The sequence below is a fragment of the Corythoichthys intestinalis genome, chromosome 20 (genome assembly GCF_030265065.1).
Source record: "Corythoichthys intestinalis isolate RoL2023-P3 chromosome 20, ASM3026506v1, whole genome shotgun sequence".
Classification (NCBI taxonomy): Eukaryota; Metazoa; Chordata; class Actinopteri; order Syngnathiformes; family Syngnathidae; genus Corythoichthys; species Corythoichthys intestinalis.
The window spans coordinates 38,974,644-39,002,246 of record NC_080414.1 but is presented as its reverse complement, the minus strand read 5'-3'; positions in this window follow the sequence as shown (position 1 = coordinate 39,002,246).

The window sequence follows — 27,603 nt, the reverse complement described above, 5'->3', positions numbered from 1 at the left end:
TTTCAGCCGAGAAATTAAATTTTGATGATAACTCTCAAACCGCTGCGCAGAAGTGAACCAATTTTCACCCAGTAGTGTATTGTATCAGAATCTTGTAGTTACATTTGGAAATTTGGTTCTAGGACATTTGGTTTGATCGCAATCCTCAAACTTAGTTCAAAAAAGCCATTTAGGCCTTTTCACAGTGAGATCGATTCATTTCAGCCGAGAAATGTAATTTTGATAACTCCCAAACCGCTGCGCAGAAGTGAACCAAACTTCACCCAATAGTGTATTGTATCACAATCTAGTAGTTACAATTGGAAATTTTGTTCTAGGACTTTTGGTTTGAGCGCAATCCTCAAACTTAGTTCAAAAAAGCAATTTACGCCTTCTGACAGCGAGATCTATTCATTTCAGCCGAGAAATGTAATTTTGATGATAACTCCCAAACCGCTGCGCAAAAGTGAACCAAACTTCACCCAATAGTATCACAATCTAGTAGTTACATTTGGAAATTTGGTTCTAGGACATTTGGTTTGAGCGCAATCCTCATACTTAGTTCAAAAAAGCCATTTAGGCCTTTTCACAGTGAGATCTATTCATTTCAGCCGAGAAATGCAATTTTGATGATAACTCCTAAACCGCTGCGCAGAAGTGAACCAAACATCACCCAATAGTTTATTGTATTACAATCTAGTAGTTACATTTGGAAATTTGGTTCTAGGACATTTGGTTTGAGCGCAATCCTCAAACTTAGTTAAAAAAATCCATTCACGCCTTCTGACAGCGAGATCTATTCATTTCAGCCGAGAAATGTAATTTTGATGATAACTCCCAAACCGCTGCGCAGAAGTGAACCAAACTTCACCCAATAGTGTATTGTATCACAATCTAGTAGTTACATTTGGAAATTTGGTTCTAGGACATTTGGTTTGAGCGCAATCCTCAAACTTAGTTAAAAAAATCCATTCACGCCTTCTGACAGCGAGATCTATTCATTTCAGCCGAGAAATGTAATTTTGATGATAACTCCCAAACCGCTGCGCAGAAGTGAACCAAACTTCACCCAATAGTGTATTGTATCACAATCTAGTAGTTACATTTGGAAATTTGGTTCTAGGACATTTGGTTTGAGCGCAATCCTCAAACTTAGTTCAAAAAAGCCATTTAGGCCTTTTCACAGTGAGATCTATTCATTTCAGCCGGGAAATGTAATTTTGATGATAACTCCCAAACCGCTGCGCAGAAGTGAACCAAACTTCACCCAATAGTGTATTGTATGACAAACTAGTAGTTACATTTGGAAATGTGGTTCTAGGACATTTGGTTTGAGCGCAATCCTCAAACTTAGTTCAAAAAAGCCATTTAGGCCTTTTCACAGTGAGATCTATTCATTTCAGCCGAGAAATGCAATTTTGATGATAACTCCCAAACCGCTGCGCAGAAATGAACCAAACTTCACCCAATAGTGTATTGTATCACAATCTAGTAGTTACAATTGGAAATTTGGTTCTAGGACTTTTGGTTTGAGCGCAATCCTCAAACTTAGTTCAAAAAAGCAATTTACGCCTTCTGACAGCGAGATCTATTCATTTCAGCCGAGAAATGTAAGTTTGATGATAACTCCCAAACCGCTGCGCAAAAGTGAACCAAACTTCACCCAATAGTATCACAATCTGGTAGTTACATTTGGAAATTTGGTTCTAGGACATTTGGTTTGAGCGTAATCCTCAAACTTAATTCAAAAATGCCATTTACGCCTTTTGACAGCGAGATCTATTCATTTCAGCCGAGAAATGTAATTTTGATGATAACTCCCAAACCGCTGCGCAGAATTGAACCAAACTTCACCCAATAGTGTATTGTATCATAATCTAGTAGTTACATTTGGAAATTTGGTTCTAGGACATTTGGTTTGAGCGCAATCCTCAAACTTTGTTCAAAAATGCCATTTGCGCCTTCTGACAGCGAGATCTATTCATTTCAGCCGAGAAATGTAATTTTGATGATAACTCCCAAACCGCTGCGCAGAAGTGAACCAAACTTCACCCAGTAGTGTATTGTATCAGAATCTAGTAGTTACATTTGGAAATTTGGTTCTAGGACATTTGGTTTGAGCGCAATCCTCAAACTTAGTTAAAAAAAAGCCATTTAGGCCTTTTCACAGTGAGATCGATTCATTTCAGCCGAGAAATGTAATTTTGATAACTCCCAAACCGCTGCGCAGAAGTGAACCAAACTTCACCCAATAGTGTATTGTATCTCAATCTAGTAGTTACATTTGGAAATTTGGTTCTAGGACATTTGGTTTGAGCGCAATCCTCAAACTTATTTCAAAAAAGCCTTTTAGGCATTTTCACAGTGAGATCTATTCATTTCAGCCGAGAAATGCAATTTTGATGATAACTCCTAAACGGCTGCGCAGAAGTGAACTAAACTTCACCCAATAGTGTATTGTATTACAATCTAGTAGTTACATTTGGAAATTTGGTTCTAGGACATTTGGTTTGAGCGCAATCCTCAAACTTAGTTCAAAAAAGCCATTTAGGCCTTTTCACTGTGAGATCTATTCATTTCAGCCGAGAAATGCAATTTTGATGATAACTCCTAAACCGCTGCGCAGAAATGAACCAAACTTCACCCAATAGTGTATTGTATTACCATCTAGTAGTTACATTTGGAAATTTGGTTCTAGGACATTTGGTTTGAGCGCAACCCTCAAACTTAGTTCAAAAAAGCCATTTACGCCTTCTGACAGCGAGATCTATTCATTTCAGCCGAGAAATGTAATTTTGATGATAACTCCCAAACCGCTTCACAGAATTGAACCAAACTTCACCCAATAGTGTATTGTATCACAATCTAGTAGTTACATTTGAAAATTTGGTTCTAGGACATTTGGTTTGAGCGCAATCCTCAAACTTAGTTCAAAAAAGCCATTTACGCCTTTTCACAGTGAGATCTATTCATTTCAGCCGAGAAATGCAATTTTGATGATAACTCCTAAACCGCTGCGCAGAAGTGAACCAAACTTCACCCAATAGTGTATTGTATTACAATCTAGTAGTTACATTTGGAAATTTGGTTCTAGGACATTTGGTTTGAGCGCAATCCTCAAACTTAGTTCAAAAAAGCCATTTAGGCCTTTTCACAGTGAGATCTATTCATTTCAGCCGAGAAATGTAATTTTGATGATAACTCCCAAACCGCTGCGCAGAAGTAAACCAAACTTCAACCAGTAGTGTATTGTATCACAATCTAGTAGTTACATTTGGAAATTTGGTTCTAGGACATTTGGTTTGAGCGCAATCCTCAAAATGAGTTCAAAAAAGCCATTCTCACCTTCTCACGAGATCTAATCACTTTGGCAGAGAAATCTAATATTGATCATAACTTCCAAACCGCTGCGCAGAAGTGAACAAAACTTCACCCAATGTTGAATTGCATATTTTATTAATTACATTTGGAAAGTTGGTCCTAGGACATTTTTTTTTTGCGCAAACCTCAAAATGAGTTCAAAAAAGCCATTTCTCACCTTTTGAGCATGAGATCTATTCGCTTTGGTAGCGAAATCTAATATTGATGGAAACTCCTAAACCGCTGTGCAGAAGTGAACCAAACTTCACCCAATGGTGAATTGTGTCATATTCTAGTAATTACATTTGGAAATTTGGTTCTAGGACATTTGGTTTGTGTGCAATGCTCAAAATGAGTTCAAAAAAGCCCTTCTCACCTTTTGAGCACAAGATCTCATCACTTTGGCAGAGAAATCTAATCTTGATGATAACTCCCAAACCGCTGCACAGAATTGAACCAAACTTCACCCAATAGTGTATTGTATCACAATCTAGTAGTTACATTTGAAAATTTGGTTCTAGGACATTTGGTTTCAGCGCAATCCTCAAACTTAGTTCAAAAAAGCCATTTAGGCCTTTTCACAGTGAGATCTATTCATTTCAGCCGAGAAATGCAATTTTGATGATAACTCCGAAACCGCTGCGCAGAAGTGAACCAAACTTCACCCAATAGTGTATTGTATTACAATCTAGTAGTTACATTTGGAAATTTGGTTCTAGGACATTTGGTTTGAGCGCAATCCTCAAACTTAGTTCAAAAAAGCCATTTAGGCCTTTTCACAGTGAGATCTATTCATTTCAGCCGAGAAATGTAATTTTGATGATAACTCCCAAACCGCTGCGCAGAAGTAAACCAAACTTCAACCAGTCGTGTATTGTATCACAATCTAGTCGTTACATTTGGAAATTTGGTTCTAGGATATTTGGTTTGAGCGCAATCCTCAAAATGAGTTCAAAAAAGCCATTCTCACCTTCTCACGAGATCTAATCACTTTGGCAGAGAAATCTAATATTGATCATAACTTCCAAACCGCTGCGCAGAAGTGAACAAAACTTCACCCAATGGTGAATTGCATATTTTATTAATTACATTTGGAAATTTGGTCCTAGGACATTTGGTTTGTGCGCAAACCTCAAAATGAGTTCAAAAAAGCCATTTCTCACCTTTTGAGCACGAGATCTATTCGCTTTGGTAGCGAAATCTAATATTGATGGAAACTCCTAAACCACTGTGCAGAAGTGAACCAAACTTCACCCAATGGTGAATTGTGTCATATTCTAGTAATTACATTTGGAAATTTGGTTCTAGGACATTTGGTTTGAGCGCAATCCTCAAACTTAGTTCAAAAAAGCCATTTAGGCCTTTTCACAGTGAGATCTATTCATTTCAGCCGAGAAATGCAATTTTGATGATAACTCCCAAACCGCTGCGCAGAAATGAACCAAACTTCACCCAATAGTGTATTGTATCACAATCTAGTAGTTACAATTGGAAATTTGGTTCTAGGACATTTGGTTTGAGCGCAACCCTCAAACTTAGTTCAAAAAAGCCATTTAGGCCTTTTCACAGTGAGATCTATTCATTTCAGCCGAGAAATGTAATTTTGATGATAACTCCCAAACCGCTGCGCAGAAAGTAACCAAACTTCACCCAATAGTGTATTGTATTACAATCTAGTAGTTACATTTGGAAATTTGGTTCTAGGACATTTGGTTTGAGCGCAATCATCAAACTTCGTTCAAAAATGCCATTTATGCCTTTTCACAGTGAGATCAATTCATTTCAGCCGAGAAATGCAATTTTGATGATAACTCCTAAACGGCTGCGCAGAAGTGAACTAAACTTCACCCAATAGTGTATTGTATCACAATCTAGTAGTTACAATTGGAAATTTGGTTCTAGGACTTTTGGTTTGAGCGCAATCCTCAAACTTAGTTCAAAAAAGCAATTTACGCCTTCTGACAGCGAGATCTATTCATTTCAGCCGAGAAATGTAATTTTGATGATAACTCCCAAACCGCTGCGCAAAAGTGAACCAAACTTCACCCAATAGTATCACAATCTAGTAGTTACATTTGGAAATTTGGTTCTAGGACATTTGGTTTGAGCGCAATCCTCATACTTAGTTCAAAAAAGCCATTTAGGCCTTTTCACAGTGAGATCTATTCATTTCAGCCGAGAAATGCAATTTTGATGTTAACTCCTAAACCGCTGCGCAGAATTGAACCAAACTTCACCCAATAGTGTATTGTATCACAATCTAGTAGTTACATTTGGAAATTTGGTTCTAGGACATTTGGTTTGAGCGCAATCCTCAAACTTAGTTCAAAAATGCCATTTACGCCTTTTCACAGTGAGATCTATTCATTTCAGCCGAGAAATGCAATTTTGATGATAACTCCTAAACCGCTCCGCAGAAGTGAACCAAACTTCACCCAATAGTGTATTGTATCACAATCTAGTAGTTACATTTGGAAATTTGGTTGTAGGACATTTGGTTTGAGCGCAACCCTCAAACTTAGTTCAAAAAAGCCATTTACGCCTTCTGACAGCGAGATCTATTCATTTCAGCCGAGAAATTAAATTTTGATGATAACTCTCAAACCGCTGCGCAGAAGTGAACCAAACTTCACCCAGTAGTGTATTGTATCAGAATCTTGTAGTTACATTTGGAAATTTGGTTCTAGGACATTTGGTTTGATCGCAATCCTCAAACTTAGTTCAAAAAAGCCATTTAGGCCTTTTCACAGTGAGATCGATTCATTTCAGCCGAGAAATGTAATTTTGATAACTCCCAAACCGCTGCGCAGAAGTGAACCAAACTTCACCCAATAGTGTATTGTATCACAATCTAGTAGTTACAATTGGAAATTTGGTTCTAGGACTTTTGGTTTGAGCGCAATCCTCAAACTTAGTTCAAAAAAGCAATTTAAGCCTTCTGACAGCGAGATCTATTCATTTCAGCCGAGAAATGTAATTTTGATGATAACTCCCAAACCGCTGCGCAAAAGTGAACCAAACTTCACCCAATAGTATCACAATCTAGTAGTTACATTTGGAAATTTGGTTCTAGGACATTTGGTTTGAGCGCAATCCTCATACTTAGTTCAAAAAAGCCATTTAGGCCTTTTCACAGTGAGATCTATTCATTTCAGCCGAGAAATGCAATTTTGATGATAACTCCTAAACCGCTGCGCAGAAGTGAACCAAACATCACCCAATAGTTTATTGTATTACAATCTAGTAGTTACATTTGGAAATTTGGTTCTAGGACATTTGGTTTGAGCGTAATCCTCAAACTTAATTCAAAAATGCCATTTACGCCTTTTCACAGTGAGATCTATTCATTTCAGCCGAGAAATGCAATTTTGATGATAACTCCTAAACGGCTGCGCAGAAGTGAACTAAACTTCACCCAATAGTGTATTGTATTACAATCTAGTAGTTACATTTGGAAATTTGGTTCTAGGACATTTGGTTTGAGCGCAATCCTCAAACTTAGTTCAAAAAAGCCATTTAGGCCTTTTCACAGTGAGATCTATTCATTTCAGCCGAGAAATGCAATTTTGATGATAACTCCTAAACCGCTGCGCAGAAGTGAACCAAACATCACCCAATAGTGTATTGTATTACAATCTAGTAGTTACATTTGGAAATTTGGTTCTAGGACATTTGGTTTGAGCGTAATCCTCAAACTTAATTCAAAAATGCCATTTACGCCTTTTCACAGTGAGATCTATTCATTTCAGCCGAGAAATGCAATTTTGATGATAACTCCTAAACGGCTGCGCAGAAGTGAACTAAACTTCACCCAATAGTGTATTGTATTACAATCTAGTAGTTACATTTGGAAATTTGGTTCTAGGACATTTGGTTTGAGCGCAATCCTCAAACTTAGTTCAAAAAAGCCATTTAGGCCTTTTCACTGTGAGATCTATTCATTTCAGCCGAGAAATACAATTTTTATGATAACTCCTAAACCGCTGCGCAGAAAGTAACCAAACTTCACCCAATAGTGTATTGTATCACAATCTAGTAGTTACATTTGGAAATTTGGTTCTAGGACATTTGGTTTGAGCGCAATCCTCAAACTTAGTTCAAAAAAGCCATTTAAGCCTTTTCACAGTGAGATCGATTCATTTCAGCCGAGAAATGTAATTTTGATAACTCCCAAACCGCTGCGCAGAAGTGAACCAAACTTCACCCAATAGTGTATTGTATCACAATCTAGTAGTTACAATTGGAAATTTGGTTCTAGGACTTTTGGTTTGAGCGCAATCCTCAAACTTAGTTCAAAAAAGCAATTTACGCCTTTTCACTGTGAGATCTATTCATTTCAGCCGAGAAATTCAATTTTGATGATAACTCCTAAACCGCTGCGAAGAAAGTAACCAAACTTCACCCAATAGTGTATTGTATCACAATCTAGTAGTTACATTTGGAAATTTGGTTCTAGGACATTTGGTTTGAGCGCAATCCTCAAACTTAGTTCAAAAAAGCCATTTAGGCCTTTTCACTGTGAGATCTATTCATTTCAGCCGAGAAATGCAATTTTGATGATAACTCCTAAACCGCTGCGCAGAAAGTAACCAAACTTCACCCAATAGTGTATTGCATTACAATCTAGTAGTTACATTTGAAAATTTGGTTCTAGGACATTTGGTTTGAGCGCAATCCTCAAACTTAGTTAAAAAAATCCATTCACGCCTTCTGACAGCGAGATCTATTCATTTCAGCCGAGAAATGTAATTTTGATGATAACTCCCAAACCGCTGCGCAGAAGTGAACCAAACTTCACCCAATAGTGTATTGTATCACAATCTAGTAGTTACATTTGGAAATTTGGTTCTAGGACATTTGGTTTGAGCGCAATCCTCAAACTTAGTTCAAAAAAGCCATTTAGGCCTTTTCACAGTGAGATCTATTCATTTCAGCCGAGAAATGTAATTTTGATGATAACTCCCAAACCGCTGCGCAGAAGTGAACCAAACTTCACCCAATAGTGTATTGTATGACAAACTAGTAGTTACATTTGGAAATGTGGTTCTAGGACATTTGGTTTGAGCGCAATCCTCAAACTTAGTTCAAAAAAGCCATTTAGGCCTTTTCACAGTGAGATCTATTCATTTCAGCCGAGAAATGCAATTTTGATGATAACTCCCAAACCGCTGCGCAGAAATGAACCAAACTTCACCCAATAGTGTATTGTATCACAATCTAGTAGTTACAATTGGAAATTTGGTTCTAGGACTTTTGGTTTGAGCGCAATCCTCAAACTTATTTCAAAAAAGCAATTTACGCCTTCTGACAGCGAGATCTATTCATTTCAGCCGAGAAATGTAATTTTGATGATAACTCCCAAACCGCTGCGCAAAAGTGAACCAAACTTCACCCAATAGTATCACAATCTGGTAGTTACATTTGGAAATTTGGTTCTAGGACATTTGGTTTGAGCGTAATCCTCAAACTTAATTCAAAAATGCCATTTACGCCTTTTGACAGCGAGATCTATTCATTTCAGCCGAGAAATGTAATTTTGATGATAACTCCCAAACCGCTGCGCAGAATTGAACCAAACTTCACCCAATAGTGTATTGTATCATAATCTAGTAGTTACATTTGGAAATTTGGTTCTAGGACATTTGGTTTGAGCGCAATCCTCAAACTTTGTTCAAAAATGCCATTTGCGCCTTCTGACAGCGAGATCTATTCATTTCAGCCGAGAAATGTAATTTTGATGATAACTCCCAAACCGCTGCGCAGAAGTGAACCAAACTTCACCCAGTAGTGTATTGTATCACAATCTAGTAGTTACATTTGGAAATTTGGTTCTAGGACATTTGGTTTGAGCGCAATCCTCAAACTTAGTTAAAAAAAAGCCATTTAGGCCTTTTCACAGTGAGATCGATTCATTTCAGCCGAGAAATGTAATTTTGATAACTCCCAAACCGCTGCGCAGAAGTGAACCAAACTTCACCCAATAGTGTATTGTATCACAATCTAGTAGTTACATTTGGAAATTTGGTTCTAGGACATTTGGTTTGAGCGCAATCCTCAAACTTATTTCAAAAAAGCCTTTTAGGCATTTTCACAGTGAGATCTATTCATTTCAGCCGAGAAATGCAATTTTGATGATAACTCCTAAACGGCTGCGCAGAAGTGAACTAAACTTCACCCAATATTGTATTGTATTACAATCTAGTAGTTACATTTGGAAATTTGGTTCTAGGACATTTGGTTTGAGCGCAATCCTCAAACTTAGTTCAAAAAAGCCATTTAGGCCTTTTCACTGTGAGATCTATTCATTTCAGCCGAGAAATGCAATTTTGATGATAACTCCTAAACGGCTGCGCAGAAGTGAACTAAACTTCACCCAATAGTGTATTGTATTACAATCTAGTAGTTACATTTGGAAATTTGGTTCTAGGACATTTGGTTTGAGCGCAATCCTCAAACTTAGTTCAAAAAAGCCATTTAGGCCTTTTCACTGTGAGATCTTTTCATTTCAGCCGAGAAATTCAATTTTGATGATAACTCCTAAACCGCTGCGCAGAAAGTAACCAAACTTCACCCAATAGTGTATTGTATCACAATCTAGTAGTTACATTTGGAAATTTGGTTCTAGGACATTTGGTTTGAGCGCAATCCTCAAACTTAGTTCAAAAAAGCCATTTAGGCCTTTTCACAGTGAGATCGATTCATTTCAGCCGAGAAATGTAATTTTGATAACTCCCAAACCGCTGCGCAGAAGTGAACCAAACTTCACCCAATAGTGTATTGTATCACAATCTAGTAGTTACAATTGGAAATTTGGTTCTAGGACTTTTGGTTTGAGCGCAATCCTCAAACTTAGTTCAAAAAAGCAATTTACGCCTTTTCACTGTGAGATCTATTCATTTCAGCCGAGAAATTCAATTTTGATGATAACTCCTAAACCGCTGCGAAGAAAGTAACCAAACTTCACCCAATAGTGTATTGTATCACAATCTAGTAGTTACATTTGGAAATTTGGTTCTAGGACATTTGGTTTGAGCGCAATCCTCAAACTTAGTTCAAAAAAGCCATTTAGGCCTTTTCACTGTGAGATCTATTCATTTCAGCCGAGAAATTCAATTTTGATGATAACTCCTAAACCGCTGCGCAGAAAGTAACCAAACTTCACCCAATAGTGTATTGCATTACAATCTAGTAGTAACAGTTGAAAATTTGGTTCTAGGACATTTGGTTTGAGCGCAATCCTCAAACTTAGTTAAAAAAATCCATTCACGCCTTCTGACAGCGAGATCTATTCATTTCAGCCGAGAAATGTAATTTTGATGATAACTCCCAAACCGCTGCGCAGAAGTGAACCAAACTTCACCCAATAGTGTATTGTATCACAATCTAGTAGTTACATTTGGAAATTTGGTTCTAGGACATTTGGTTTGAGCGCAATCCTCAAACTTAGTTCAAAAAAGCCATTTAGGCCTTTTCACAGTGAGATCTATTCATTTCAGCCGAGAAATGTAATTTTGATGATAACTCCCAAACCGCTGCGCAGAAGTGAACCAAACTTCACCCAATAGTGTATTGTATGACAAACTAGTAGTTACATTTGGAAATGTGGTTCTAGGACATTTGGTTTGAGCGCAATCCTCAAACTTAGTTCAAAAAAGCCATTTAGGCCTTTTCACAGTGAGATCTATTCATTTCAGCCGAGAAATGCAATTTTGATGATAACTCCCAAACCGCTGCGCAGAAATGAACCAAACTTCACCCAATAGTGTATTGTATCACAATCTAGTAGTTACAATTGGAAATTTGGTTCTAGGACTTTTGGTTTGAGCGCAATCCTCAAACTTAGTTCAAAAAAGCAATTTACGCCTTCTGACAGCGAGATCTATTCATTTCAGCCGAGAAATGTAATTTTGATGATAACTCCCAAACCGCTGCGCAAAAGTGAACCAAACTTCACCCAATAGTATCACAATCTGGTAGTTACATTTGGAAATTTGGTTCTAGGACATTTGGTTTGAGCGTAATCCTCAAACTTAATTCAAAAATGCCATTTACGCCTTTTGACAGCGAGATCTATTCATTTCAGCCGAGAAATGTAATTTTGATGATAACTCCCAAACCGCTGCGCAGAATTGAACCAAACTTCACCCAATAGTGTATTGTATCATAATCTAGTAGTTACATTTGGAAATTTGGTTCTAGGACATTTGGTTTGAGCGCAATCCTCAAACTTTGTTCAAAAATGCCATTTGCGCCTTCTGACAGCGAGATCTATTCATTTCAGCCGAGAAATGTAATTTTGATGATAACTCCCAAACCGCTGCGCAGAAGTGAACCAAACTTCACCCAGTAGTGTATTGTATCAGAATCTAGTAGTTACATTTGGAAATTTGGTTCTAGGACATTTGGTTTGAGCGCAATCCTCAAACTTAGTTAAAAAAAAGCCATTTAGGCCTTTTCACAGTGAGATCGATTCATTTCAGCCGAGAAATGTAATTTTGATAACTCCCAAACCGCTGCGCAGAAGTGAACCAAACTTCACCCAATAGTGTATTGTATCACAATCTAGTAGTTACATTTGGAAATTTGGTTCTAGGACATTTGGTTTGAGCGCAATCCTCAAACTTATTTCAAAAAAGCCTTTTAGGCATTTTCACAGTGAGATCTATTCATTTCAGCCGAGAAATGCAATTTTGATGATAACTCCTAAACGGCTGCGCAGAAGTGAACTAAACTTCACCCAATATTGTATTGTATTACAATCTAGTAGTTACATTTGGAAATTTGGTTCTAGGACATTTGGTTTGAGCGCAATCCTCAAACTTAGTTCAAAAAAGCCATTTAGGCCTTTTCACTGTGAGATCTATTCATTTCAGCCGAGAAATGCAATTTTGATGATAACTCCTAAACCGCTGCGCAGAAATGAACCAAACTTCACCCAATAGTGTATTGTATTACCATCTAGTAGTTACATTTGGAAATTTGGTTCTAGGACATTTGGTTTGAGCGCAACCCTCAAACTTAGTTCAAAAAAGCCATTTACGCCTTCTGACAGCGAGATCTATTCATTTCAGCCGAGAAATGTAATTTTGATGATAACTCCCAAACCGCTGCACAGAATTGAACCAAACTTCACCCAATAGTGTATTGTATCACAATCTAGTAGTTACATTTGAAAATTTGGTTCTAGGACATTTGGTTTGAGCGCAATCCTCAAACTTAGTTCAAAAAAGCCATTTACGCCTTTTCACAGTGAGATCTATTCATTTCAGCCGAGAAATGCAATTTTGATGATAACTCCTAAACCGCTGCGCAGAAGTGAACCAAACTTCACCCAATAGTGTATTGTATTACAATCTAGTAGTTACATTTGGAAATTTGGTTCTAGGACATTTGGTTTGAGCGCAATCCTCAAACTTAGTTCAAAAAAGCCATTTAGGCCTTTTCACAGTGAGATCTATTCATTTCAGCCGAGAAATGTAATTTTGATGATAACTCCCAAACCGCTGCGCAGAAGTAAACCAAACTTCAACCAGTAGTGTATTGTATCACAATCTAGTAGTTACATTTGGAAATTTGGTTCTAGGACATTTGGTTTGAGCGCAATCCTCAAAATGAGTTCAAAAAAGCCATTCTCACCTTCTCACGAGATCTAATCACTTTGGCAGAGAAATCTAATATTGATCATAACTTCCAAACCGCTGCGCAGAAGTGAACAAAACTTCACCCAATGGTGAATTGCATATTTTATTAATTACATTTGGAAAGTTGGTCCTAGGACATTTGTTTTGTGCGCAAACCTCAAAATGAGTTCAAAAAAGCCATTTCTCACCTTTTGAGCATGAGATCTATTCGCTTTGGTAGCGAAATCTAATATTGATGGAAACTCCTAAACCGCTGTGCAGAAGTGAACCAAACTTCACCCAATGGTGAATTGTGTCATATTCTAGTAATTACATTTGGAAATTTGGTTCTAGGACATTTGGTTTGTGTGCAATGCTCAAAATGAGTTCAAAAAAGCCCTTCTCACCTTTTGAGCACAAGATCTCATCACTTTGGCAGAGAAATCTAATCTTGATGATAACTCCCAAACCGCTGCACAGAATTGAACCAAACTTCACCCAATAGTGTATTGTATCACAATCTAGTAGTTACATTTGAAAATTTGGTTCTAGGACATTTGGTTTGAGCGCAATCCTCAAACTTAGTTCAAAAAAGCCATTTAGGCCTTTTCACAGTGAGATCTATTCATTTCAGCCGAGAAATGCAATTTTGATGATAACTCCGAAACCGCTGCGCAGAAGTGAACCAAACTTCACCCAATAGTGTATTGTATTACAATCTAGTAGTTACATTTGGAAATTTGGTTCTAGGACATTTGGTTTGAGCGCAATCCTCAAACTTAGTTCAAAAAAGCCATTTAGGCCTTTTCACAGTGAGATCTATTCATTTCAGCCGAGAAATGTAATTTTGATGATAACTCCCAAACCGCTGCGCAGAAGTAAACCAAACTTCAACCAGTAGTGTATTGTATCACAATCTAGTCGTTACATTTGGAAATTTGGTTCTAGGATATTTGGTTTGAGCGCAATCCTCAAAATGAGTTCAAAAAAGCCATTCTCACCTTCTCACGAGATCTAATCACTTTGGCAGAGAAATCTAATATTGATCATAACTTCCAAACCGCTGCGCAGAAGTGAACAAAACTTCACCCAATGGTGAATTGCATATTTTATTAATTACATTTGGAAATTTGGTCCTAGGACATTTGGTTTGTGCGCAAACCTCAAAATGAGTTCAAAAAAGCCATTTCTCACCTTTTGAGCACGAGATCTATTCGCTTTGGTAGCGAAATCTAATATTGATGGAAACTCCTAAACCACTGTGCAGAAGTGAACCAAACTTCACCCAATGGTGAATTGTGTCATATTCTAGTAATTACATTTGGAAATTTGGTTCTAGGACATTTGGTTTGAGCGCAATCCTCAAACTTAGTTCAAAAAAGCCATTTAGGCCTTTTCACAGTGAGATCTATTCATTTCAGCCGAGAAATGTAATTTTGATGACAACTCCCAAACCGCTGCACAGAACTGAACCAAACTTCACCCAACAGTGTATTGTATCACAATCTAGTAGTTACATTTGAAAATTTGGTTCTAGGACATTTGGTTTGAGCGCAATCCTCAAACTTAGTTCAAAAATGCCATTTACGCCTTTTCACAGCGAGATCTATTCATTTCAGCCGAGAAATGTAATTTTGATGATAACTCCCAAACCGCTGCGCAAAAGTGAACCAAACTTCACCCAATAGTATCACAATCTAGTAGTTACATTTGGAAATTTGGTTCTAGGACATTTGGTTTGAGCGCAATCCTCAAACTTAGTTCAAAAAAGCCATTTAGGCCTTTTCACAGTGAGATCTATTCATTTCAGCCGAGAAATGTAATTTTGATGATAACTCCCAAACCGCTGCGCAGAAGTAAACCAAACTTCAACCAGTAGTGTATTGTATCACAATCTAGTAGTTACATTTGGAAATTTGGTTCTAGGACATTTGGTTTGAGCGCAATCCTCAAAATGAGTTCAAAAAAGCCATTCTCACCTTCTCACGAGATCTAATCACTTTGGCAGAGAAATCTAATATTGATCATAACTTCCAAACCGCTGCGCAGAAGTGAACAAAACTTCACCCAATGGTGAATTGCATATTTTATTAATTACATTTGGAAAGTTGGTCCTAGGACATTTGTTTTGTGCGCAAACCTCAAAATGAGTTCAAAAAAGCCATTTCTCACCTTTTGAGCACGAGATCTATTCGCTTTGGTAGCGAAATCTAATATTGATGGAAACTCCTAAACCGCTGTGCAGAAGTGAACCAAACTTCACCCAATGGTGAATTGTGTCATATTCTAGTAATTACATTTGGAAATTTGGTTCTAGGACATTTGGTTTGAGCGCAATCCTCAAACTTAGTTCAAAAAAGCCATTTAGGCCTTTTCACTGTGAGATCTATTCATTTCAGCCGAGAAATTCAATTTTGATGATAACTCCTAAACCGCTGCGCAGAAAGTAACCAAACTTCACCCAATAGTGTATTGCATTACAATCTAGTAGTTACATTTGAAAATTTGGTTCTAGGACATTTGGTTTGAGCGCAATCCTCAAACTTAGTTAAAAAAATCCATTCACGCCTTCTGACAGCGAGATCTATTCATTTCAGCCGAGAAATGTAATTTTGATGATAACTCCCAAACCGCTGCGCAGAAGTGAACCAAACTTCACCCAATAGTGTATTGTATCACAATCTAGTAGTTACATTTGGAAATTTGGTTCTAGGACATTTGGTTTGAGCGCAATCCTCAAACTTAGTTCAAAAAAGCCATTTAGGCCTTTTCACAGTGAGATCTATTCATTTCAGCCGAGAAATGTAATTTTGATGATAACTCCCAAACCGCTGCGCAGAAGTGAACCAAACTTCACCCAATAGTGTATTGTATGACAAACTAGTAGTTACATTTGGAAATGTGGTTCTAGGACATTTGGTTTGAGCGCAATCCTCAAACTTAGTTCAAAAAAGCCATTTAGGCCTTTTCACAGTGAGATCTATTCATTTCAGCCGAGAAATGCAATTTTGATGATAACTCCCAAACCGCTGCGCAGAAATGAACCAAACTTCACCCAATAGTGTATTGTATCACAATCTAGTAGTTACAATTGGAAATTTGGTTCTAGGACTTTTGGTTTGAGCGCAATCCTCAAACTTAGTTCAAAAAAGCAATTTACGCCTTCTGACAGCGAGATCTATTCATTTCAGCCGAGAAATGTAATTTTGATGATAACTCCCAAACCGCTGCGCAAAAGTGAACCAAACTTCACCCAATAGTATCACAATCTGGTAGTTACATTTGGAAATTTGGTTCTAGGACATTTGGTTTGAGCGTAATCCTCAAACTTAATTCAAAAATGCCATTTACGCCTTTTGACAGCGAGATCTATTCATTTCAGCCGAGAAATGTAATTTTGATGATAACTCCCAAACCGCTGCGCAGAATTGAACCAAACTTCACCCAATAGTGTATTGTATCATAATCTAGTAGTTACATTTGGAAATTTGGTTCTAGGACATTTGGTTTGAGCGCAATCCTCAAACTTTGTTCAAAAATGCCATTTGCGCCTTCTGACAGCGAGATCTATTCATTTCAGCCGAGAAATGTAATTTTGATGATAACTCCCAAACCGCTGCGCAGAAGTGAACCAAACTTCACCCAGTAGTGTATTGTATCAGAATCTAGTAGTTACATTTGGAAATTTGGTTCTAGGACATTTGGTTTGAGCGCAATCCTCAAACTTAGTTAAAAAAAAGCCATTTAGGCCTTTTCACAGTGAGATCGATTCATTTCAGCCGAGAAATGTAATTTTGATAACTCCCAAACCTCTGCGCAGAAGTGAACCAAACTTCACCCAATATTGTATTGTATCACAATCTAGTAGTTACATTTGGAAATTTGGTTCTAGGACATTTGGTTTGAGCGCAATCCTCAAACTTATTTCAAAAAAGCCTTTTAGGCATTTTCACAGTGAGATCTATTCATTTCAGCCGAGAAATGCAATTTTGATGATAACTCCTAAACGGCTGCGCAGAAGTGAACTAAACTTCACCCAATATTGTATTGTATTACAATCTAGTAGTTACATTTGGAAATTTGGTTCTAGGACATTTGGTTTGAGCGCAATCCTCAAACTTAGTTCAAAAAAGCCATTTAGGCCTTTTCACTGTGAGATCTATTCATTTCAGCCGAGAAATGCAATTTTGATGATAACTCCTAAACCGCTGCGCAGAAATGAACCAAACTTCACCCAATAGTGTATTGTATTACCATCTAGTAGTTACATTTGGAAATTTGGTTCTAGGACATTTGGTTTGAGCGCAACCCTCAAACTTAGTTCAAAAAAGCCATTTACGCCTTCTGACAGCGAGATCTATTCATTTCAGCCGAGAAATGTAATTTTGATGATAACTCCCAAACCGCTGCACAGAATTGAACCAAACTTCACCCAATAGTGTATTGTATCACAATCTAGTAGTTACATTTGAAAATTTGGTTCTAGGACATTTGGTTTGAGCGCAATCCTCAAACTTAGTTCAAAAAAGCCATTTACGCCTTTTCACAGTGAGATCTATTCATTTCAGCCGAGAAATGCAATTTTGATGATAACTCCTAAACCGCTGCGCAGAAGTGAACCAAACTTCACCCAATAGTGTATTGTATTACAATCTAGTAGTTACATTTGGAAATTTGGTTCTAGGACATTTGGTTTGAGCGCAATCCTCAAACTTAGTTCAAAAAAGCCATTTAGGCCTTTTCACAGTGAGATCTATTCATTTCAGCCGAGAAATGTAATTTTGATGATAACTCCCAAACCGCTGCGCAGAAGTAAACCAAACTTCAACCAGTAGTGTATTGTATCACAATCTAGTAGTTACATTTGGAAATTTGGTTCTAGGACATTTGGTTTGAGCGCAATCCTCAAAATGAGTTCAAAAAAGCCATTCTCACCTTCTCACGAGATCTAATCACTTTGGCAGAGAAATCTAATATTGATCATAACTTCCAAACCGCTGCGCAGAAGTGAACAAAACTTCACCCAATGGTGAATTGCATATTTTATTAATTACATTTGGAAAGTTGGTCCTAGGACATTTGTTTTGTGCGCAAACCTCAAAATGAGTTCAAAAAAGCCATTTCTCACCTTTTGAGCATGAGATCTATTCGCTTTGGTAGCGAAATCTAATATTGATGGAAACTCCTAAACCGCTGTGCAGAAGTGAACCAAACTTCACCGAATGGTGAATTGTGTCATATTCTAGTAATTACATTTGGAAATTTGGTTCTAGGACATTTGGTTTGTGTGCAATGCTCAAAATGAGTTCAAAAAAGCCCTTCTCACCTTTTGAGCACAAGATCTCATCACTTTGGCAGAGAAATCTAATCTTGATGATAACTCCCAAACCGCTGCACAGAATTGAACCAAACTTCACCCAATAGTGTATTGTATCACAATCTAGTAGTTACATTTGAAAATTTGGTTCTAGGACATTTGGTTTCAGCGCAATCCTCAAACTTAGTTCAAAAAAGCCATTTAGGCCTTTTCACAGTGAGATCTATTCATTTCAGCCGAGAAATGCAATTTTGATGATAACTCCGAAACCGCTGCGCAGAAGTGAACCAAACTTCACCCAATAGTGTATTGTATTACAATCTAGTAGTTACATTTGGAAATTTGGTTCTAGGACATTTGGTTTGAGCGCAATCCTCAAACTTAGTTCAAAAAAGCCATTTAGGCCTTTTCACAGTGAGATCTATTCATTTCAGCCGAGAAATGTAATTTTGATGATAACTCCCAAACCGCTGCGCAGAAGTAAACCAAACTTCAACCAGTAGTGTATTGTATCACAATCTAGTCGTTACATTTGGAAATTTGGTTCTAGGATATTTGGTTTGAGCGCAATCCTCAAAATGAGTTCAAAAAAGCCATTCTCACCTTCTCACGAGATCTAATCACTTTGGCAGAGAAATCTAATATTGATCATAACTTCCAAACCGCTGCGCAGAAGTGAACAAAACTTCACCCAATGGTGAATTGCATATTTTATTAATTACATTTGGAAATTTGGTCCTAGGACATTTGGTTTGTGCGCAAACCTCAAAATGAGTTCAAAAAAGCCATTTCTCACCTTTTGAGCACGAGATCTATTCGCTTTGGTAGCGAAATCTAATATTGATGGAAACTCCTAAACCACTGTGCAGAAGTGAACCAAACTTCACCCAATGGTGAATTGTGTCATATACTAGTAATTACATTTGGAAATTTGGTTCTAGGACATTTGGTTTGAGCGCAATCCTCAAACTTAGTTCAAAAAAGCCATTTAGGCCTTTTCACAGTGAGATCTATTCATTTCAGCCGAGAAATGTAATTTTGATGACAACTCCCAAACCGCTGCACAGAACTGAACCAAACTTCACCCAACAGTGTATTGTATCACAATCTAGTAGTTACATTTGAAAATTTGGTTCTAGGACATTTGGTTTGAGCGCAATCCTCAAACTTAGTTCAAAAATGCCATTTACGCCTTTTCACAGCGAGATCTATTCATTTCAGCCGAGAAATGTAATTTTGATGATAACTCCCAAACCGCTGCGCAAAAGTGAACCAAACTTCACCCAATAGTATCACAATCTAGTAGTTACATTTGGAAATTTGGTTCTAGGACATTTGGTTTGAGCGCAATCCTCAAACTTAGTTCAAAAAAGCCATTTAGGCCTTTTCACAGTGAGATCTATTCATTTCAGCCGAGAAATGTAATTTTGATGATAACTCCCAAACCGCTGCGCAGAAGTAAACCAAACTTCAACCAGTAGTGTATTGTATCACAATCTAGTAGTTACATTTGGAAATTTGGTTCTAGGACATTTGGTTTGAGCGCAATCCTCAAAATGAGTTCAAAAAGCCATTCTCACCTTCTCACGAGATCTAATCACTTTGGCAGAGAAATCTAATATTGATCATAACTTCCAAACCGCTGCGCAGAAGTGAACAAAACTTCACCCAATGGTGAATTGCATATTTTATTAATTACATTTGGAAAGTTGGTCCTAGGACATTTGTTTTGTGCGCAAACCTCAAAATGAGTTCAAAAAAGCCATTTCTCACCTTTTGAGCACGAGATCTATTCGCTTTGGTAGCGAAATCTAATATTGATGGAAACTCCTAAACCGCTGTGCAGAAGTGAACCAAACTTCACCCAATGGTGAATTGTGTCATATTCTAGTAATTACATTTGGAAATTTGGTTCTAGGACATTTGGTTTGTGTGCAATGCTCAAAATGAGTTCAAAAAAGCCCTTCTCACCTTTTGAGCACAAGATCTCATCACTTTGGCAGAGAAATCTAATATTGATGATAACTTCCAAACCACTGCGCAGAAGTGAACCAAACTTCATCCAATGGTAAATTGTGTCATATACTAGTAATTACATTTGGAAATTTTGTGCTAGGACATTTGGTTTGTGCGCAATCCTCAAAATGAGTTCAAAAAAGCCATTCTCACCTTTTGAGCGCGAGATCTAATCACTTTGGCAGAGAAATCTAATCTTGATAACTTCCAAACGGCTGCGCAGAAGTGAACCAAACTTCATCCAATTGTGAAGTGCATCATATTTTATTAATTACATTTAGAAATTTGGTTCTAGGACATTTGGTTTGTGCGCAATCCTCAACATGAGTTCAAAAAAGCCATTCTCACCTTTGGAGCGCGAGATCAATGCACTTTGGTAGAGAAATGTAATATTGATGTTAACTACCAAACCGCTGCGCAGAAGTGAGCCAAACCACCCAATTATGAATTGTGTCATATTCTCGTAATTACATTTGGAAATTTGGTTCTAGGACATTTGGTTTGCGCGCAATCCTCAAAATGAGTTCAAAAAAGCCATTCTCACCTTCTCACGAGATCTAATCACTTTGGCATAGAAATCTAATATTGATCATAACTTCCAAACCGCTGCGCAGAAGTGAACAAAACTTCACCCAATGGTGAATTGCATATTTTATTAATTACATTTGGAAATTTGGTTCTAGGACATTTGGTTTGTGCACAATCCTCAAAATGTGTCACACTGTGGTGAGGTTTGTCGCGTCATGGTTACTTCCTGCTTTATTTTGAAATTCTGTTCCTCCTTGTTTCAGAGCACTTGCCCTTCCTCATGTGCTCCCTAATCACCAATTGTTTCCACCTATTCCCCATTACCTTCTGTGTGTATATATAGAGTCAGTCTCCCCTTTGTTTTGTGCAAGTGTCTTCGTCCGCTGACGTGTCACCCCAGCCTGCTAAAGTCCACAGCCTAAGTCACCACAAGAATCAAGTCCTGAAGAATTTAGTCAGGCTTTTGAGTTTGTTTGCTATTTTGTTTTTTGATGGTAATTTTGCCTTCCTTGATGAAGTGAATTTTTGCTGAAGAACCTGCCTTGTTTGTTTTCACCTTAATAGAGACTGTTAAATAAATCATTTTTGTTAACAATGATAACTCTGCATTTGGGTCCTCCTTTGAGTCCAGTTCTGACAAAATGAGTTCAAAAAAATCCATTCTCACCTTTGGAGCGCGAGATCAATGCACTTTGGTAGAGAAATGTAATATTGATGTTAACTCCCAAACCGCTGCGCAGAAGTGAGCCAAACCACCCAATTATGAATTGTGTCATATTCTAGTAATTACATTTGGAAATTTGGTTCTAGGACATTTGGTTTGAGCGCAATCCTCAAAATGAGTTCAAAAAACCCAATCTCACCTTTTAAGCGCGAGATCTATTCGCTTTGGCAGCGAAATCTAATATTGATGGAAACTCCTAAACCGCTGCGCAGAAGTGAACCAAACTTCACCCAATGGTGAACTGTCATATTCTAGTAATTACATTTGGAAATTTGGTTCTAGGACATTTGGTTTGTGCACATTCCTCAAAATGAGTTTAAAAAAGCCATTCTCACCTGTTGAGCGTGAGATCAATGCACTTTGGTAGAGAAATGTAATATTGATGATAACTCCCAAACCTCTGCGCAAAAGTGAAGCAAACTTCTCCCAATGGTGAATTGGATCATATTCTAGTAATTACATTTGGAAATTTGGTTCTAGGACATTTGGTTTGTGCGCAATCCTCAAAATGAGTTCAAAAAAGCCATTCTCACCTTCTCACGAGATCTAATCACTTTGGCAGAGAAATCTAATATTGATCATAACTTCCAAACCGCTGCACAGAAGTGAACAAAACTTCACCCAATGGTGAATTGCATATTTTATTAATTACATTTGGAAATTTGGTCCTAGGACATTTGGTTTCTGCGCAAACCTCAAAATGAGTTCAAAAAAGCCATTTCTCACCTTTTGAGCACAAGATCTCATCACTTTGGCAGAGAAATCTAATATTGATGATAACTTCCAAACCGCTGCGCAGAAGTGAACCAAACTTCATCCAATGGTAAATTGTGTCATATACTAGTAATTACATTTGGAAATTTGGTTCTAGGACATTTGGTTTGTGCGCAATCCTCAAAATGAGCTCAAAAAAGCCATTCTCACCTTTTGAGCACAAGATCTCATCACTTTGGCAGAGAAATCTAATATTGATAACTTCCAAACCGCTGCGCAGAAGTGAACCAAACTTCATCCAATGGTGAATTGTGTCATATTCTAGTAATTACATTTGGAAATTTGGTGCTAGGACATTTGGTTTGTGCACAATTTTCAAAATGAGTTCAAAAAAGCCATTCTCACCTTTTGAGCGCGAGATCTACACTGTAAAAAATTTCAGCGTGAAATAACGGTAAAGAGCTGACAGCAGGGTTGCCATTTACATACTGTTCTTCTACAGTCTTGGTAATGTAGAAATGTTTCATAGTAATAGTCCGTAATCCAGAAAAACTGTTGATTCCTGTATTTGTAGAAAAAACAATAAAAGTCCGTCAGCAGGATTGCTATGAACAGACTGTTATTTTCCAGTCTTGGTAATGTAAAAATATTTAGTCTGTAATCCAGGAAAAACTGTAAATTCCTGTATCACCAGAATTCACAGTAAAGAGCAGGCAACTGAGGAGCTGCAGTATGCTGCATTTTTAACGATATACTGTATTTTAACAGTATTATTTGGGAAAATGACTTTACAGTCCACGAATGCATATATTTCCGTCTAGTACAGAAAGAAATGCGGATGTCAGGTTTGAAACAGGTTTTATTTCATCGTGTTGGCAGGCAGTGAAAACTGACAGAAACTAGAGAGATGGTGCAGTCAGGTCGTGTAGGTCAGGCGGGAGATCTGGTGTAATCTGGTCAAGCGGGACAGGCTGGGTCAGAAGTGGTGATCGGTCCAGGACAAACGACGAGCAGGAGTGTGCTGAATCGTTGACGAACTGATACGGACTTTGGGAGGCCGTGCCTTTCTTTTTCCTTTTATTTGAGCAATGTGGAAACCTTTCTCCATTATGTGAAAACCTTCAATAAACAATACAAAAAGAAAATGTCAACAGTTGCATTTGACTAAACAATTCAACATTAACATTGAATCTCTTGCACTTAAACTACAACTATTTTAGAACAGTCAATTAACGCTTTAAATTGCACACAGTCAATAACTAATTTCAAATTACAGTGTTTAAATCTCTCATTTTTAAATATTTAAACTTTTATACCATAAAAGGACAAATTCATTAAATTACATTGTTTTAATTAACACAAAAGTGAAGGCTACAATACATCAAATGCCACTGTCATTATTAAACCAGTGTCTCAAATCCCAAATTACCCCTAAAATATATACTACAATTGTCCAAACATTTCCACCGGTGAGTCAAGCCATGTGATAATGGCTGCTGCTAGTAATGGGTCCAGTGATACTAATGCGCCGGCGCGTGCGCCGGGCTCATGGAGCAACCCCTGCGTCGGTGCGCGTATCGCTACACGAAAATCACGTGACCAATGCATGAACTCATTGAACTGTGTCGACACAGTCATGACGCGGCAAACTGGTTCAAAAGGAAGCACTTCTGTCTGTCAACGCGATGGAGCTGCTGGAACAATCCACATCTCACGGTTACTTCCTCGTTGTCTCCATGCTGTGGAAATGGACGTAGACAGGGAAAACGTATTTGTCATCTTCCATTCAAAATACAATTAATTTTAAGGTAAATCTAAATTTATTAGTGTGACAGGTGCGTGCGGGTCCGTCGTTTGCGGTGCCTTGCCTTCAAGAACACGTGTTGTCATTTGACCTGCTAGCTTAGTGGTCAGAGCAAACGCCATTTGTCCCCGACGCGACATGCGCGCGGGTTCGGGTCCTGGTCAGAACGTGTTGAACGGATCGAGGCGCGGTTCCAAAACTTTCGATTTGACTATTAAAGGTTTTTGGTTTTTTTTTTGCAGGTGAAATGTCGCATTTGTACTTTGTATATGACTAACCTGTCATATACAAACAGTTGCCACCTCCTCAATGCTGAAGCATTATTGGGCCAAGCATGAGAATGAAGTTTCTGATAATCCCAAAATAAACACAGGTATAGAGCCATTCCTTTACTTTCCCACAGTCACTTTTTAGGCAATTTATTAGAAATCTGTAATTAAGCTATAATTTATTTTTTGTCCACTTCAACTTCTTTCTGATGGGCTATGGTAGCACTTAGATGACGAAGTGGGGAGTCAAGGAGGCAATGCAACTGTAGATGAAATCGCAAAAGTGCAACGACGCATGGCTGAGCCGAACATGGCACGCAGTGCCGATTTTCTTCAATACTGGAGGAGCCAATGGACATCTTATCCAAACCTCTTTCAACTGGAAATTCTTGTGCATGCTGGCATCGTTGGTTCCATGCAAGTGTGTTGTCCACAGCAGGCTTGTTTAATTTAAAAAAAAAAAAAAAAAAAAAAAAAAGGTGACCAACTAAATTTTTAACATTAAAAACAAAAACTATGTTTTTGAATAAAATTTTATCAGAACAAAAAGTCCACAGGCATTCCTTATTCACACATTCATTATTACTTACATTTTTGCATTATGATATACTGGACTGTCTCAGAAAATTAGAATACACAATATTCTAATTTCCTGAGACAGTCAGGAAATTAGAATATTGTGTATTCTAATTTCCTGAGACAGTCCTGTATATATACACAGGACTGTCTCAAAAAATTAGAATATTGTGTATTCTAATTTCCTGAGACAGTCCAGTATGTTCACATAATTTAAAGATATGGAATAATGCAATATGAATGCAAAGACTTAAATGATTGGATTTTACATGCTGTCATCAATTCCGTGTCAGTCTGTCAAGTGGGTTGCCTGTAGGGATTTTTTAATGTCCAGCAGGTGTCAGTATTCAATGACACAGTATTTACACTGTGTCAACACAGTGTGTCACTGTGTCGAAACGCTTCATGAGGTCTCACGGACCCATCACTAGCTGCTGCTGGCACATTTCATCTTTTAATTCTGCTGCTTACCGGCTGCCTCTCTGGTTATCTTTTGCCAACGTCTCCAGCTGCACAGGACTGCAAGTTACAGTAGCCAAACCAGGGTGCCATTTTCCTTTCCTGCTTTTATAGCTCTGGATTGCTTATGGGTATATTGGCCAATCTCTTCCACCTGTGCATCGTTTCCATAGTGCTTGCATGCCGGTGATTTTCCAGTTCACGCCCTGGTTGTCTGCTCAATGCTTTTTTGTTGATGTATCAGGGTTTGACTTTCCAATGGTTGAAAAACAATTGTCCATGTTGTTCTTCAATATGAAGAAGTAAGAGTTTGTAAAAAAAAAAAAATTGAAGCAAAAAAGCACCTGTCTAATTTACTCCAAATGTAAACATTGGTCACATGTGTGACGTGGGGACAAAGTCTGTCGCAGCCAGTGACGTTTCCACAGTAATTCACCACCATAACACTAGATTGGTGTGGCTTTGTCTTTGTATGGTTTTGGGGGACTCTTGTCGAATTCCTTTAATTTTCCACCGGTCATTGACAGCAATGGCAATGGAGATGGAACGTGTGCATTTGCAGCTGCAGCTAATTAATATTAAACAACAAATGTTGTCAATACAAATATTGAAGCATAGGCGACACAGAAGTCGTTTGCGAATGTTTGAAAATGGTGTCATTGTTGTGCTGAACCGGAAACAATGTTCTGAGCGGACCAATCACAGTCCTTCGATGTTCGCGTCACGCGCGTTGATGTGATGTGTAGTCAGGACTTTTTAGAGGTGCGCATCAGGCTATGGCGTAGGGTCGTAATCGGGTCTGTGTTAATGGCGTAGGTCTGCCGTCACCGCTACGCAGAAGCATAAATCAGCCTTCAGGGTGATGGAATGCTAATATATTTGGAGAAGGGCCAGTTTAGATCAGAGTGGGGATACAACAAGAAACATGAGTACAATAGAATGGAGGCGACGTCAAATAATATAATAATATAGCGTATAGGCCAAGCAAACATCCAGTCTGGTGTTTGTGTCGATGTGATTGTGTTGTAGTCTGAGGCTCAACACCCATACATCATCCGGTACAGCTAACGCTAATGCATTTAGCTAACATTTGCAACATCAAAATTTAAAACTACCAACAATCAAAACATAAACATAATACATTTATTAAATAAATATTAATTTAAATAGAGAAATAATTAAAAATAAATTTTATCGTATTGTAACTCCACTGTTGGATACATATGAGACACTTTTATTTATTCCCTCAAAAAATTCTCTCAGCTGCATCTTTTGCAAAACAATAGAAAACTGCCCTCTACTGGCACTCCAGAGGAATTAACATCAATATTATATATCGCTATCCAGCATCCTCAGAACTTTAGTTTAATATAAAACATTTTAGGTAATATGAGTAAGACTTAATTAACTTACCGTTTATAAATTGATACACATAAATCCCAATATAAATTGAACAACAAGCAATGACGAGCAGCAAATTTCATCTAAAGTCATCCTCCAAAATCCAAATTATGGGTAATTAGGTCCTCCAGGATTTGATGGCAAATTATTTGCGGTGTCTAGTTATTTTAATTTAAATTGGCAAAAAACATAGTCTATATTGCCACAATGCTCCAAATTTCCAGTCAAAACTCAGTTTCCCAAAAATACGGTAGTGTCATGTAATTAAAACATTAACATAACGGTTACAGCATTTGTCTTGTTGCTTTAATGTTGGTAACCCACAATGCATTGCAAACTACCCACAATGCATTGCTAACTACAGTAATAAACTGTTTAACATAAAAACGGTATTTTAGTGTTCAAAATTGGCCGTAAATTTACAGCAATGTTTTATAGTGTATGCACTTTGGCAGAGAAATGTAATCTTGATAATAACTCCCAAACCGCTGCGCAGAAGTGAACCAAACTTCCCCCAATGGTGAATTGTGTCATATTCTAGTAATTACATTTGGAAATGTTGTTCTAGGATATTTGGTTTGTGTGCAATCCTCAAAATGTGTCACACCGTGGTGAGGTTTATTTTGAAATTCTTTTCCTCCTTGTTTCAGAGCACTTGCCCTTCCTCACGTGCTCCCTAATCACCAATTGTTTCCACCTGTTCCCCATTACCTTCTGTGTGTATATATATAGTCAGTCTCCCCTTTGTTTTGTGCCAGAGTGCCTTCGTCTGCTGACGTGTCACCCCAGCCTGCTAAAGTTCACAGCCAAAGTCACCACGAGAATCAAGTCCTGAA